We start from the raw sequence: 13985 nt of genomic DNA on the forward strand, positions 1-13985 counted from the left end.
CTTCAAAGTGGTTGAGGGAGGCTCATTGTAGGGAAGGTGCTCACCTCGACTGCTTTTAGGTGGGTCCCTCGGAGTTCCTTGATCGCTTTCTCCGTGGCCGGTGTTGTTTCCAGCCCTGCTGCGTGCCTTTCGGCGCATCGCAATCGTCCTTTCAGGTTCCTTGGTGTCTTACTAGTGCCAACCAACCTGCCTTCCTGCCTTGGTTGGCTTGTGTCCACACATGGCGAGGGGTCTTCGGTGGGGCTGTACCTCCTTTCCCTCGCGCTCCTCTCCCATGACTTTGTTGGGGTTGCTCCTTTCCGCGGTTGCGGAGGGTGCGGAAGCCGGCGGGGAGGCGTAATTAAGGGTGGGCTGGGCACGTTGACTGGAGTTTTATTGGAAGCGATTGTTTCTGCTGCTTCTTGATCTGTGACCCTCTTCATGGCCACCATGTCGTCCGCGTACATGTATTCCGCCAGCTGGGGCCGTGCAGAAGCTCACTGCTTTGTTCTGGCTGCGTACGCGACCGTGAAGTTTGCGTGGTCGTGGCCAGAAGGTGCGACACGGACGGCACTCGTCCGGCAGCTCCTACGGTAGTGTCCGGTGTGGTAGCATCGTAGGCACAGTGCTGGCCTCTCAGCTACCTCTATTAGTATAAGGCACCCCTGCACGGTGGCCTGGTGTAGTATGTTCTCCAGCGACGTGGGGCTGGGCGGGATGACGTGATACACCCGCGAGCCCTGGTTTCCTGCAGCGATCACGCAGCACACGTAGCACGCGCCCAGAGCGCTCCAGCTGCGGCACGATCATTTCGTCAGGAACCTTTGGTGGAAGCCAATGCACCTTTACAGCAACTTCACGTTGGTTCAGGGTTCATGACTTGGCATCGGTTTCCCTTCACTACAATCTCGGTCCGTGCTCCCAAGGCTTTCACCTCGTTCTCTGATCTGAAGGTGACCGTCTATACTTGAATGTACTGGAAGGTGCCGAGACGCTCGATTTAGTCGACCACTTAGTGCCGTGCCGAAGGATCTTCTTTCAGGAACAACGGGTTCTCGCTGAGCTTGTGAGCAGGAGCGTGGGCAGAAGGGTTCGGTAGGCGTACAGACCGGAGGATGCGATGGAAAAACCGGTGCGACGCGGATGCTCCGGTCACCTGTAAGGACCTCTCATTCGGCGTGACCGGCCCCGACGAGAGCTGGAGAGAGACTGGACGACCACGAGACGAGATTGAGAATTAGGCAGAAATTGAATAGACCAGATGCATGGTTTGGCAGAAAACTGGCAGACCGGATGGATAATTGGAGAGCAAAGGGATAGTCCAGTGCAACAACGTTTGGTGCTCTGAACTCGCCGTCGTTGCGTTTATTGCTGGCGTCGGAATTCCTAGCGATGGAACTGCTTGCAATTTACGCTATGTTAACTCTGGGGATTACTACTAAGCTTCAACTTCAAGTAGACGCTCACAAGCACAGTTTTTCCTCGGAAAATAAAAGAAAAGCAACTACCTTCGTTGCGGCAGTAGGCTACGCACCCGCTTCAACAAAAACTAGCACGTTTCTTAATGTTCGTAACTTTTTCCAAATGTCTTTCGTGTCATATGTGGGCGTTCATGGTCGTGTGTAAGAGAGAAGTAATAGTAAAACACGGCTTATGTTCCTGCGTAGACGAAAAAAAACTCGACGCGGCTGACTTCTTCAACTAGCGTTTGTGGATGGAACTAGAAAATGCAGCCGGGTCTTACGGCTGTGGAGGCATTGTCATTGATTTCGTACGCAAAGCATTTATGTCCCGCTAATGAAAGCTAACAGCGAAACGCTTGCCTTTATTGTGCGCTTACGATTTGCCGTTGTTGTTGACTTTTGTCGGCCGGTATAAACATATGTATTCACTGCACCTAGTGAATAAGGTTTGCGATTTTTTACTAACAGCTGCCTCACTGTGTCATGCACGAGTCTTTTATTGGCCGGTATTATCGATCGCGAGGTCTAGCTACGTGACGTTCCGTATTAACCTGTACCAGAAGCGTTTGTCTGTCGCACATCGCCGCTCCATGCCACGAAGCGCCTCTTCACTTAGACAAGGCGCTTTATTGTTGTTTTGAAAACTAACATTTGTTCCTATGGTACTACGTAAAAGATTCTGTGTTGGCAGCTGCGTTGTTTGCAAATTCCGAAACTGCGAACAGACATATGCGGCAGATCGCATACCAGTGACGCCATCACAAGTGGGAGTAAGTGCCCGGCTTTTTGTCCTCGCGTTGCTCCCTAGATCGGCGGGAACAAACATTTACTGCGCGCATTATGCAGACGGCACGTACGCTCCCACAGTTACTCCTTTTGAGGAGCAATGGTCGCTCTCGAGGACTAACGGCTGTAGTTACTCTTGTTTTCATCCTTTTTGTCTGAGAGTGAATTCTTTCGATCAAGTAGACCTCGTTTTTCGGCGTTTGTTTCCGTAAGTGCCCACATTTGCCACTGCGGGAGCAGAGCACTCCGTCAGAGTTACAGTTCAAAGCCCGACGCCTTTAAATTGGGCCGAGCACTGGCTTTCTTCATTCTCTTAAAAGTGTAACTAATTTCGTTTATTTCTTGTCGCAACTAACGTGCACAGAACGGGCCGAGATGTCACGTTTGCCATCATGCGGTGCAACAACTCGAGCCATTCTTTAACTGAAGAAATGTTGCTGTCTCGCAGTTAACTGCACGCAGTAACTTCTAGCTTGCAGCTTTTTTATTCTTGTTTGCTGTGCACAATTTTCCAGTCGCTCTCAAGGTCGCGAGTGTAACGCAGCCGTAACTTTTATATTTTTGAGAGCGCAGAGTCTAATTTCCCTTCCGGCACCGCACAATAAAGCAGCAGGCGTCCGAAACTCTCTAATATCAGCGCTGCAAATGTCTTTTTAGGTCGTTTCTTCTTTTTCCGCCGCCCGCAGTGGGCGCCTTCGGTCGCCAGGACGGTACACATCAGGCCCAAGAAGCCCGTGGCGCACGCACGTTCCTAAATGGGAAACCTCGTCAACCTCTTTCCGCTTTCGCTTTCAGCAGCATATAAACGAATTTTCCTATCAGGTATTTGTTTGTGTGTCGTTGGAAAGTCGTCTTTATCTTACTCGCATGTGGCACAGCCGAGACCTTATTCTTCTCTTCGGAAAAACTTCTGTTTTTTTATTCTTCCCTTCCTTGCGCTCTGTTTCTGGTGTAATTCTTTTTGCGGCCGCCGACTTTACGACCGAGAGGACAATTCTAGACACAAAGATCAGTTGCAGGCGAGCTACGAAATTGAGTCAACGTTGCCAGAAAGTGGGGCATAAAACTTCAGCTTTTTCGCTGTCGTAACGGCACTGTGTTTGGCCCCCGCCCTCTTAGCACCATTCAGAATCCGGTTGTTCACTTCTAACCTGGAAGCTCTCGAAAGAGTTACGAAATTTCTGTGGCCACAGCAATCGTGGCTCACTGCAGTCTGCTCCAGACAGTTGCCGGGCAAACATGCTTCGGTCAATTGAGAGGGTTAACGGAAAGATTTTCACGGTGATAGCCGCATTGGCAACATTTTCAGCCCCTGCGACAGCAGCCCTTCATGTAGAGAGGCGAGATTTTTATTCACCGTGTGCCCCCAAAAGACTCGTAACATCTGTCGGGACATAGTTGGCTGTATGACGCATGGTCGGCGGCTGGAATGACCGGAGAAAGCCAGCACAACGCGCTGCGCCGACATTCTGCACATGTACCAAGAAGAGAGCGGAGTACAAGGCGAGCTGGATTCATTACTCTGCGGAGCTAGGCTAGCGTAGTGGGAGTGGGCGCAATTAACCTACGCGTGGGTGCTCGAAATGTTAGACGATGGATGTTAGACAATGGACGAAATGTTGGACGTTTGGCCTCACACAAATGTGGGGCCACATGTGGGGCAACGCACACAAAATGTGCTGCCACACGAACAAATGTGTCGACGTATGGCCCCACACCGCTCTAGATCGCGGTTTGATGAGGCGGCGTAGATAATATATGCAGCTACGTATTTTAATTCCTTGGGGAGGCAATCCTTGTGCGAGAGGCTCAAAGGAGCCGGATGCGTACTACACGAAACACGAAGGAGCATGGTACGGGTCGGTCCATTGAGTCTACGAATTAGTAACAAAGCTGTCACCGTGCGCGGTCGACGTGATTGCGTTACGGGCTTTTGAATTTTTTGTATGTATCCTATTTTGTGTGGTCCGCATTTTTCGAGAAGTTTGATAACGGACTTGAACGTGCGATGTGCGTATGATAAACACTGCACACGGAAGACTACTTTAAAGAGCTCCGATGATGAATATGGTGATGGTGATGATGATGATGATGATTGCCTGAAGTCACGCTCGCAGGCCAATGGGTAGGACACGGATGATTCGTTCGGCCGGAGAGCAAGCGGTTATGCGGGCATGAGCTTGTAAGCGTAAAATATTACGAAAAAATAAAAACAAAACTAGTAAAATAATTTCAAAAATTTGTTTAAATAAAGCAACAATAAATATTAAAATTAAAATTAACATAAATAAATATTTTAAAAACTTGAAACACGTGTGTTATATAAATAGCGGAAACATTGAACATCGATGTAAATGAAAGGGGAGTTGAATGAAGCCCAGCCTCAGTTGTCCTTGTGCACGACGCGTTTACCTTCAAGCTTCTCGCATATGACGATTTGGTTTAGGAAAGGAGCGCTTTTTTAAAGAGAAAGCCTAATTCTCTTCATCTGAATTTAAGAGCAAGCTTCTGGCTGGTGTTTTTCGGTCCCCATCCGGGACGCGTAGTTTTGCGCACGGGTTTTCTTTTAAACAATTGAAAATTCACCTTTCCTCATGTATAAAGGTGAACCCCTTCTGCTGCGCCATACTTGGCTGTCTTGAATGCTGACTTTACTTTTTAGGCCTATTCAACAAGCCCCTCATTCGCCATTATAATAACCGATATGAATAATGAAGTGGTTGGTTGAATCACGCAAACGAGACCCCGGCTACTCCCAGTCGTTGATGCATCCTGTACGGGCACCGTAGCAATGACGCCACTTAAACTGGACAACGATGGGGAGCATTAATAAAGCGAAGGACATTGCGACTCTCGTTAGGGAGCACTGTTCGCAAGGTCCCCGCACTGGGCACCTTGAGTATTCATGGTGACGGTGAGCAGCGACACCGCGGACCCCGAGCTCCCAACATAAGCCGTGTCCAACCGTGGCGAGATGTTTAAAGGTGAAGGGTAGAAGCCGTAAACGGTGGCCGTCGGAGCCTTGGTCAAGCTCCGGCCGATGGGCTCCCTGCCTGTCTACCAGGCAGGGAGCTCCGGGACCTCTTTGACTACCAGGGTAAGGTCAAAGGGGGAAGTACCCCCGTCTCCCTGCTTTTATACTATGCTTTATGGTATTGCCTAAACCCCCCCCCCCCCCCCCCCCCCAACCGTGATCGGTCCCTGAAAAGGGGCCGCACCGAAGTATCCTTTCCTCCATTGCCGTCGTTAACCTTTCCTGAACCGAATCATTTTTCTCGATTTCTTATCATGGAATCCCTCAATCCACCCACCCTCTTGCATCTCAGTCAGTCTTCTTGATCGCCAAATATCTTGAAGCAATAGTAGGAAAATCGTATAAGTGCAAAAAACAAAGGTCTGGTGAACTCCTAATCGAAATAAATGACAAGCAGCAGTCTGCAAAGCTTCTAGCTCAGACTAGACTGGCTGATCTCCACATCAGGGTCACACCCCATCGGAGCCTCAACAGCTCGCAGGGTGTGATATCCGAGACAGATCTCTTGAACGAAACAGATGCGGATCTCCTTGCCGGCTTGAAGGATCAGGGCGTCACTGCCGTGAGACACATCACTATCCGCAGAGACGACAAGGAGATTCCCACTAAGCACATTATCTTGACTTTTGACCGCGCAGTTGTTCCACAACACATACATGCAGGTTTTATCCGTTGCTCCATCCGTCCGTACATCCCGAACCCGCGGCGCGGTTTTAAGTGCCAGCGGTTCGGGCATGGTACAAACTCTTGCCGTGGCCGAACCACGTGTGCGAAATGCGCGGCGCATGATCATCCAACCGACAATTGTCCATCCGATACCCTGTCTTGTGTGAACTGCGGCGGGCCGCATGCAGCGTACTCCCGCAAGTGTGAAAAGTTCCAACTCGAAAAAAAGATAATCAACATCAAGGTAACTGAGAACATCACCTTCCCAGAGGCGCGGAAGAGGTTCGCCTCTTTCCCCCTGGGGAGGTACGCCGACGCAGCTCGCCGGGGGGCGGAGCGGCGTCTCGTTTCCACAGGGACCCAGATCAGCGAGTCTGACCTGGTCCCTGCCCCGCCCCCCCCCCCCCCCCCCCCTGGGTTGCCTCTGGCAGCCCAACCCGCCATCACGCCGCTTGCTCAGGCAGCAGCGGTTGTGGTGGCAACCTCTTCCGTCGGGACCGGTGCCGCTCCCGCCTCTGTCTCCCCGTCCTCCAGTGCGTTGGAGGGTACCGAGGTGATGGACACCACGGGCCCCGCACCGGTTCCCACCGCCACCGGACCGCCCGTGCCACCTCTGGCGCCCCGGACGCCCTCGGCGGTGGCGGCTCAAACGAAGGGCTCCCAAGGGGGGCCAAGTCCGGGGGCCCCGGTCCGTCGGGCACCCCTCGGACACCCGATGACCAGATGGATGTCGGGCCGTTCCTGCCTGCAACGCAGCGCAAGGAACGCGTCCCGACGCCAAAGCCTCCCGACAAGCCAAAAAAGGCGAGACACAGCCCCGAAAGACGATACATAAACAAACACACACACTCCAGTAGCTCTCACACTAAATATGGGAAGAGAAAACATAATTCAATGGAACTGTAGAGGCCTTCTTAATAATCTTGACGATGTATACGAAATACTGCATGCTAATCAGCCAAGTGTAATGTGTGTTCAGGAAACACATTTGAATTCCAAGCACACAAATTTCTTGAATAGTTACATGGTCTTCAGAAAGGACAGGGATGGCTGCACACACTCTTCTGGCGGTGTGGCCATAATTGCCCGGAAATCCTTAGCTTGCCACCCTGTCACTCTGAACACTGTCCTTGAGGCTGTAGCAATTCGAACAATATTATTTAATAGGTTGATAACGGTATGCTCAATATATATTCCTCCTGATCATGCACTTTCGAGCTCTGATTTCGAGGCGCTGGTCGACCAGCTGCCTGAACCATACATACTAACAGGCGACCTTAATGCGCACAACTCTCTTTGGGGCTCCTCCAGAACGGATGCCCGAGGTCGCCTGATAGAGAAGCTTATTACATCCTCCGTAGCATGCCTCTTCAACAAAAAACAGCCTACATACCATAACTTAGGACACAATACATACTCTCATCTTGACTTGGCTATTGGTTCCGCAGTTCTCTTACCATGTCTTGTGTGGGGCGTGGGCGCAGACCCATATGGTAGTGACCATTTCCCCACTTCATTAATGTATATAGGTACAGGCCTGAGCAGTCCATCTTCCCATAACAGGTTTAATGAATCAAAAGCAAACTGGAGTACATTCACAGAAACATCTAAACTACACCACACAACCATGAAACACCTACACGTGGAGAAAGCAGCCCAACTCGTCGCGGCACACATACTCGACGCCGCTGAAAAGTCCATGCCCCAGGCCTCCAGTGCGTCCCGCACCCCAAGGAGGCCCTGGTGGAACGAGGACCGTAGGCGGGCGCGGGAGGCCCAGAACAAGGCGTGGGGTGTCCTTCGCCGGTACCCCACGCCAGATAATCTCATTTCCTTTAAACAGGCAAGGCTCTTGGGAAGCGTGTGCGTCGTGAGGCGAAAAGGGAGAGTTGGCGCGCCTTCCTCACTTCCATCAACTCATACACCGACACTCACAAAGTCTGGACACGAATACGCAAGCTTAAAGGACAACAGACACACAGCCTGCCCCTGGTTAGCACAACAGCGGACACAATCGAAGACCAGGATAACACACTCGCACAACACTTGTAACACGTGTCCAGCTCAGAACACTACACAAAGACTTTGATGAAACACAAAGAATCGGCCGACCCGCCGCGGTGGCGCAGTGGCTAAGGCGTTGCGCTGCTGAGCAGGAGGTCGCGGGTTCGATTCGCGGCCGCGGCGGCCGCTTTTCTGATGGAGGCGAAAAGCAAAAACGCCCGTGTGTACGAGATTTCGGCGCACGATAAAGATCCCCATGTTGCCAAAATTATTCCGGAGCCCTCCACTACGGCCCGCCTCATCGCCTGCGTTGCGTCGGCGCGTTAGACCCTACAATCAATCAAATCAATCAGAATCGGCCGAAAAGATCAAGGTCTTTACTTGATAACGACAACAAAGCGTCCTCTTATAACTCCGAGTTTTCGCTAATGAGCTAAGGAGTGCACTGAGTACCTGTAAAACCTCAGCTCCAGGCCCAGACAACATCACATATACAATGATATAGCAGTTACACGCAGACACTCTTGAAACACTCCTTCACATTTACAACAAGATATGACTTTCGGGTCACATTCCAATGTCTAGGAGGGAGGCCATAGTTGTCGCATTCTTGAATGGAGCAGCTACCGCTGGCTACCGACCCATTGCCCTGACCAAGTGCCTGCGCAAGCTTCTTGAAAAGATGATAAACCGGAGCCTCGTGCACTTTTTGGAGTACAACGGCCTTTTCGAGAGCTGCCAGGCAGGCTTCAGGACGGGGCGATCCACGAACTACCCACTCGTGGCACTTGAATCATACATCAACGATGCCTTCGTTCCCAACAGTTCTGTCTTACGGCGTTTTTCGACAGCGAGAAGGCCTATAACACCGCTTGGCATTATGGCAGGCTTAGTGTCCTCAAGTCATTTGGTGTCTCAGGCAACATGTTAAAAACTTTTATTAGTTACTTGTCGGAGAGAACATTTCGCGTGAGAGTCGGTAGTGCACTATCAAGGGTTCGCGTGAAAGAAAATTGCGTGCCACAAGGTGGAGTGTTGAGCTACACTCTTTTCATAATTAAGATGAACTGTCTTGGAAAGGCATTGCCACATATAATCTCTTCTTCCTTTTATGTAGTTGACGTCCAGATATCCCTTAAATCATATATGATATCAATCTGCGAACCTGAAGCCCAGGTTAGTGTCAAGAAGCTTGACGGCTGGGCAGACAAGAATGGTTTTAAACTGAATCCTGTAAAAAGCTCTTGCGTTGTACTCTCCAGGAAGCGTGGGGTCCATCGGGACCGAGACATAAGTCTTAATGGCATGTCGCTTCCTGTGAACAAGGAACACGAGTTTTTAGGTGTTGTGTTTGACCACAAACTCACATTCATTCCTCAAATCAAGCAACTGATTCATAAATGTCTCAAAAGAAGGAATATCCTTAAGGTCCTCTCACACCAATCGTATGGTACCGACAAAGAACTCCTGCTACGCCTGTATACTTCTTTGGTTGGGTCTCGTTTGGACTATGGCAGTGTGGTGTATGGGTCGGCGACAAAAACAGCATTAACAATGCTCGACTCAGTGCTACACTTGGCGCGTTGCCTTGCGTCAGGTGCTTTCCGCACTAGCCCCGTCCAAAGTTTGTATGTTGAGTGTAACAAGTGGTGCCTTGAGGACCAATGAACGTACATGAACTTGCTCTATGCTTGTAAAATTTCATCGCTGAATAACCATCCTTTTAAACATGTTTTTAATGATACATCCACATCTCCACTGTTTGTAGATCGCCCGTCTGTTTCTTTGTCGTTCTCACTTGGGGTGAGACAGGAAGCTTCTGGTTTTAACATCTCCTTTTTGGACATTTACACATCTTATTTTGCTGATGTTTTACCACCCTGGCAGCTTCGACCTGTATCTTGTGACTTGTCCTTCATAAAAATTTATAAAAGCAGGGTACACAAACTGCTATTTTCAGCACTTCTTGTCCCTGAAGTATAAGTATCAATGTGCAGAGATTTCTATTGACCCATCAAAAACTGCAACCATGCGCTGCTCATGGACCAAACGTTTATGTATGCCTAATCATCAGTACATACACCACAATGTACTCAGCTGAAGCATATGGCATATTACTTGTTATACAACACATTCTTGCACACGAAATTCCAAAGTCCATTGTATGTACGGATTCCTTGAGCGTTGTGCGTGCATTGGCACTACAAAATCCACGCAGAAACAGAATTGTCAATGTGGTTCTCAACACTATGTCTTTATATGCCCAAAACTATTTCTGGTCTTATGCTGTGTTCCAGGCCACGCTGGGATCACTGGAAATGAGGTTGCTAATGAGAGGGCCGCTGCCGCCTCACTCAGGAACACAGTAGACATAACACTACCACACGGTGACCTTAAGCCACAAATTCGACAACACCTTCGCAACAAATGACAAGAACAATGTAATGAACAGACAGACAACAAACTACATGTAATAAAGCCACACTTGGGACGATACACAACTGACTCACACAACAGACTCAACGAAGTGAGCCTAGCAAGGTTGCGGATAGGCCACACACATGCAACACAGTCGCACCTGTACACTGGATCTCCAAGACCCATGAGCAGCGGGTGTGAAAAGGGCCGATGCGGAATCTATATACTCATACAATGCAAGGCACTAGAAACAACACGACATAAACACTTTGCACAACTATACAGACAACACATTCCACTACACCCATAGTACTTTTTAGGGGAGGAACCTATAATCACCCACAAGCGTACTTTTAGTTTCTTAGCTTTGCCAATTTTTTACACCTCATTACTTACCATGCATGTTAAAACCCTGGCCCTTTACAGCAGTAATCTTCATTGCCTCTTGTCATTTCACATATATTTTTAGTTAAATGTTTTACACTGACTATCATTTCGTCCTTATAAAACAACTTTTCCTTGGCGCTCTTTGGACTTAGTCGGCCTTGCGCCACGAAAACCCAAGCATCATTATCACTGGCCTTGCGCCATTAACCTAATAGCGCAAAATTTCTAGGTGAAATATATTTCGGTTTCGGTTTAAAAAGAAAAAGTGTGATGAAAACCTTATCCAACGTTTCCAACGTGTGTGACATTTGATCAAAGGAAAGGTGTTTTGCGTCAAGAATTATGCGAGTGGTCGCGGGCTCGTGTGCATTTTATTGTTTTTCGGTGGTGTCAATTTTGGTAGCCCAAATTTTTATTTCGCGAGTAATAGGTGAGACGTTCGGGAAGTAGTTTTCATCGTCCATCTCTCCTTCCGCTTCTTTCTGCTGGCCGTGAACGACATAGCCAGAGGGGTGACGTCAGCCAAGCTAGCAGCGCCATCATTCCTAAAGAAAAGGTTGTGGCATTCACTAACGGAACAAGTTACTTGTCCAAGCATGCAATAGATACTTAGTAACTAAAGGTAGTAAATGCAGCCCACAGGGCTACTAACTGCAGCAGTCAGTAAGCACCTGTGCCTTAAATAGTAATGTCCTAGCGATAACACCCTTCTGAGCTACATGCGTTTACTAACTGGCCATGCTTACCCTAATCATAAGAACGTCCATAATCTAGTGTATACTACTTCCTACACCGAGTTAATTTTCGAACCATGCAGTTGCTAGTGCGGAACCTGCGTATTATACTGCGTGGTAGTAAGGTTCCTAAGGAGTTAATAAAGACGGCCGTTACTTCCCTTTTACGGCCTTTTTTATTGTTATAAAAGTGATTGGCTGCGGTGGTGCAGCGCCTGCGCCGCTGCCAAAGACGACTTGGCATCCGTCTTCAGGCTGACGTGCCTCTTCGCGTGGCGTCTCTGCGAGACCCTTCACAGCTTGTACGCGTTGTTAGATAATGGGAACCAATCGGGGACCGAGCAGCCGGCCGAAGGGGATGAAATGGAAATGGGGGCGATGATACCACCGGTGGGCAACAAAATAGCGCTAAAGCAAGCAAACGTGACGGTTAGAACACACAGCACGCTTGTTACGATGTGCGAAGGGCGTACAAGAAATGCCGTGTTGCAGGCTTAGCTGGAGCAGGGCTGTGTATCGGTCCGAGGCTCCCGTTTGAGAGGGAGAGGGTTGAGATTCGCGCATTCTTAGAGATTAACCAGTGGAATTTTCGTTCTTTTCACAGCACCCTGCCTGATGTAAAAACAAGTGGGGAAAAAGCAATCTGTCGTGGTTAAGGGGTCAGGTATGCGTAGCTCACCTCACCAAGAAAGTGTACTCTATTACTACGCCTTTTTTACTTCTGAAGGCGCTTTATTTCTGTGTGTAAAAATTACAAGAAATGTTTTTTTTTTTTACTTTTTAGGTAGTGAGCTGTTTGTGGTTCACCTCGAGGGTGGGCGCTATACAGACCATTGGCTCTTGATCGGGTACTGCTACGTGGGTTTTGCCGCCAATACCCATATTGCGACCAATGTGAAGCTTGTTTCTTGCCGCCCTTTCCTACGTCGTCCAGCCCTCCCGCTACTTTTTATGGGCTATGCGCAGCGGTATAGAGAAATAAGCCTTCCGTTCGGCCGTACCCGTTTATGGCGACAGGCATTACGGCGCAGAGCTTACGTTTTACGGGCTCTTGCGGAGACTAGGTTGGGGTGGGACCCAATGCGCAGCACGGATATTGCATTGGCCTGTAGTATTCTTCCCTTTCTTCTTTAATTGATGTTTGAGCGAGGTAATGGTTCCCACATCGTAACAGATCACAGTTGTCCGACGACGCATTGGCTTACATATATACCTAAAAGTGTTACTCGTAAACGTAACAGCCACCACCACGACAGTAACATGACAGCAACAAAGCAACAACCCAGCTCTGTATATTTCCAAAAAATCAGTGACATGTCATCTTCCGAAACGAGCAGGCTAAAGGGCTGCTAATAGAACGTAAATGCAATAGGGGTCGGCCAATGAGTTGATCGAGAGATGAATTACGGAAAGGCACCATGAAGGGAACTCAAATCTTGTCTTATTCGCAAAAAACTATAGCTTTCGGTAATTCAATCCACTGCATACCGCCCACGAAGGTTTATGTTTGCGCCACAAAGAGATTTTTTCGAAACTTTTAAACCATAGCTATACAAACATAAGACGTAATGTCACGGAGGAAGTGCCAAATTGTAGTCACCAGTGTGTTAACTGTGCGTTCGTGTATATGTGGTGCGATAAAGTAAAGCTACAGGCATTTCCCCAGCCACGCAATCATGTGTTTTGGCGGTTGCTTCTGTCAGCAACCTGCAAAAGTCCCTGTGACGTCATACAGACGGGGGGGGGGGGTGGCGGCTTGATGTAGTTTGATGGTATACAGTTTTTGTTAAACATGCCAATATTGTCGTTGTAATGTCGCTATGTTTCGTTAACAAAACTTGTAAGTTGTCTTAATTTTTATGTGTTATAGTCAGCCCGAGAGTGCTAAGCGCCCCACCTCGCAAGAACACGTCTGTCGGTGTGAAGTCTGTCAGTTAGGACGCTACCACAATTAGATTTCGCATGGCCGCCGAAAGGGATTGCCAAGAACGATCAGGTTAAGCAGCGAAGCACGTAGCAACAAATAGCGGTGTTGAACGTGCTAGACACAGCGGTTGCAACATGGTCCAATGGAGATCACGGAAACTGCGCCCCATGTACAGACAACAACAGCATGAATATTAGGTTAGCCTGTTCCATCCCACCTAGAAACGTCTAGTCGGGTTTTCCCAGCGTATCACTTCTATCTCCTCCATCGCCTCGCAACAGTTTCATAGAATGAATGTACGAAATTCTTCCCGCAATAAATGCACTCAGCGTTGCGTTCGTCGATCTGAAAAGTGCAAATGACGACAAGCTCAGCGCTCGTCCGTTGAGCCCGAGGTGTTGCCTAAGGACGAGCACTAGTGGTGCACACTAGACCTTCTCTGGAAACACACGAGCAGCGACCCGCGAATGTAGAGCGGCCGAAACTGAGGCGAGGCGAGCTCAACCTCGACGAGCGGTAAAGAATTAGAATACGCAAAAAGAGCACAAAATAACCGAGGCGAGCCAAGCCGTGATCCCTTCGTTCCA

At 49.0% G+C, this 13985-nt stretch overlaps 1 protein-coding gene across 1 annotated transcript in view; it reads left to right on the plus strand.

The window, feature by feature from the left end:
• The window catches only part of LOC144175800 (frequenin-2-like), a 559531-nt gene that overhangs the window by 237941 nt on the left and 307605 nt on the right, over positions 1-13985 (plus strand). The window lies entirely within an intron of this gene.

This window comes from Haemaphysalis longicornis, unplaced genomic scaffold (assembly GCF_048455015.1).
Source record: "Haemaphysalis longicornis isolate Haplotype H1 unplaced genomic scaffold, Haemaphysalis longicornis Haplotype H1 scaffold_1, whole genome shotgun sequence".
Lineage (NCBI taxonomy): Eukaryota > Metazoa > Arthropoda > Arachnida > Ixodida > Ixodidae > Haemaphysalis > Haemaphysalis longicornis.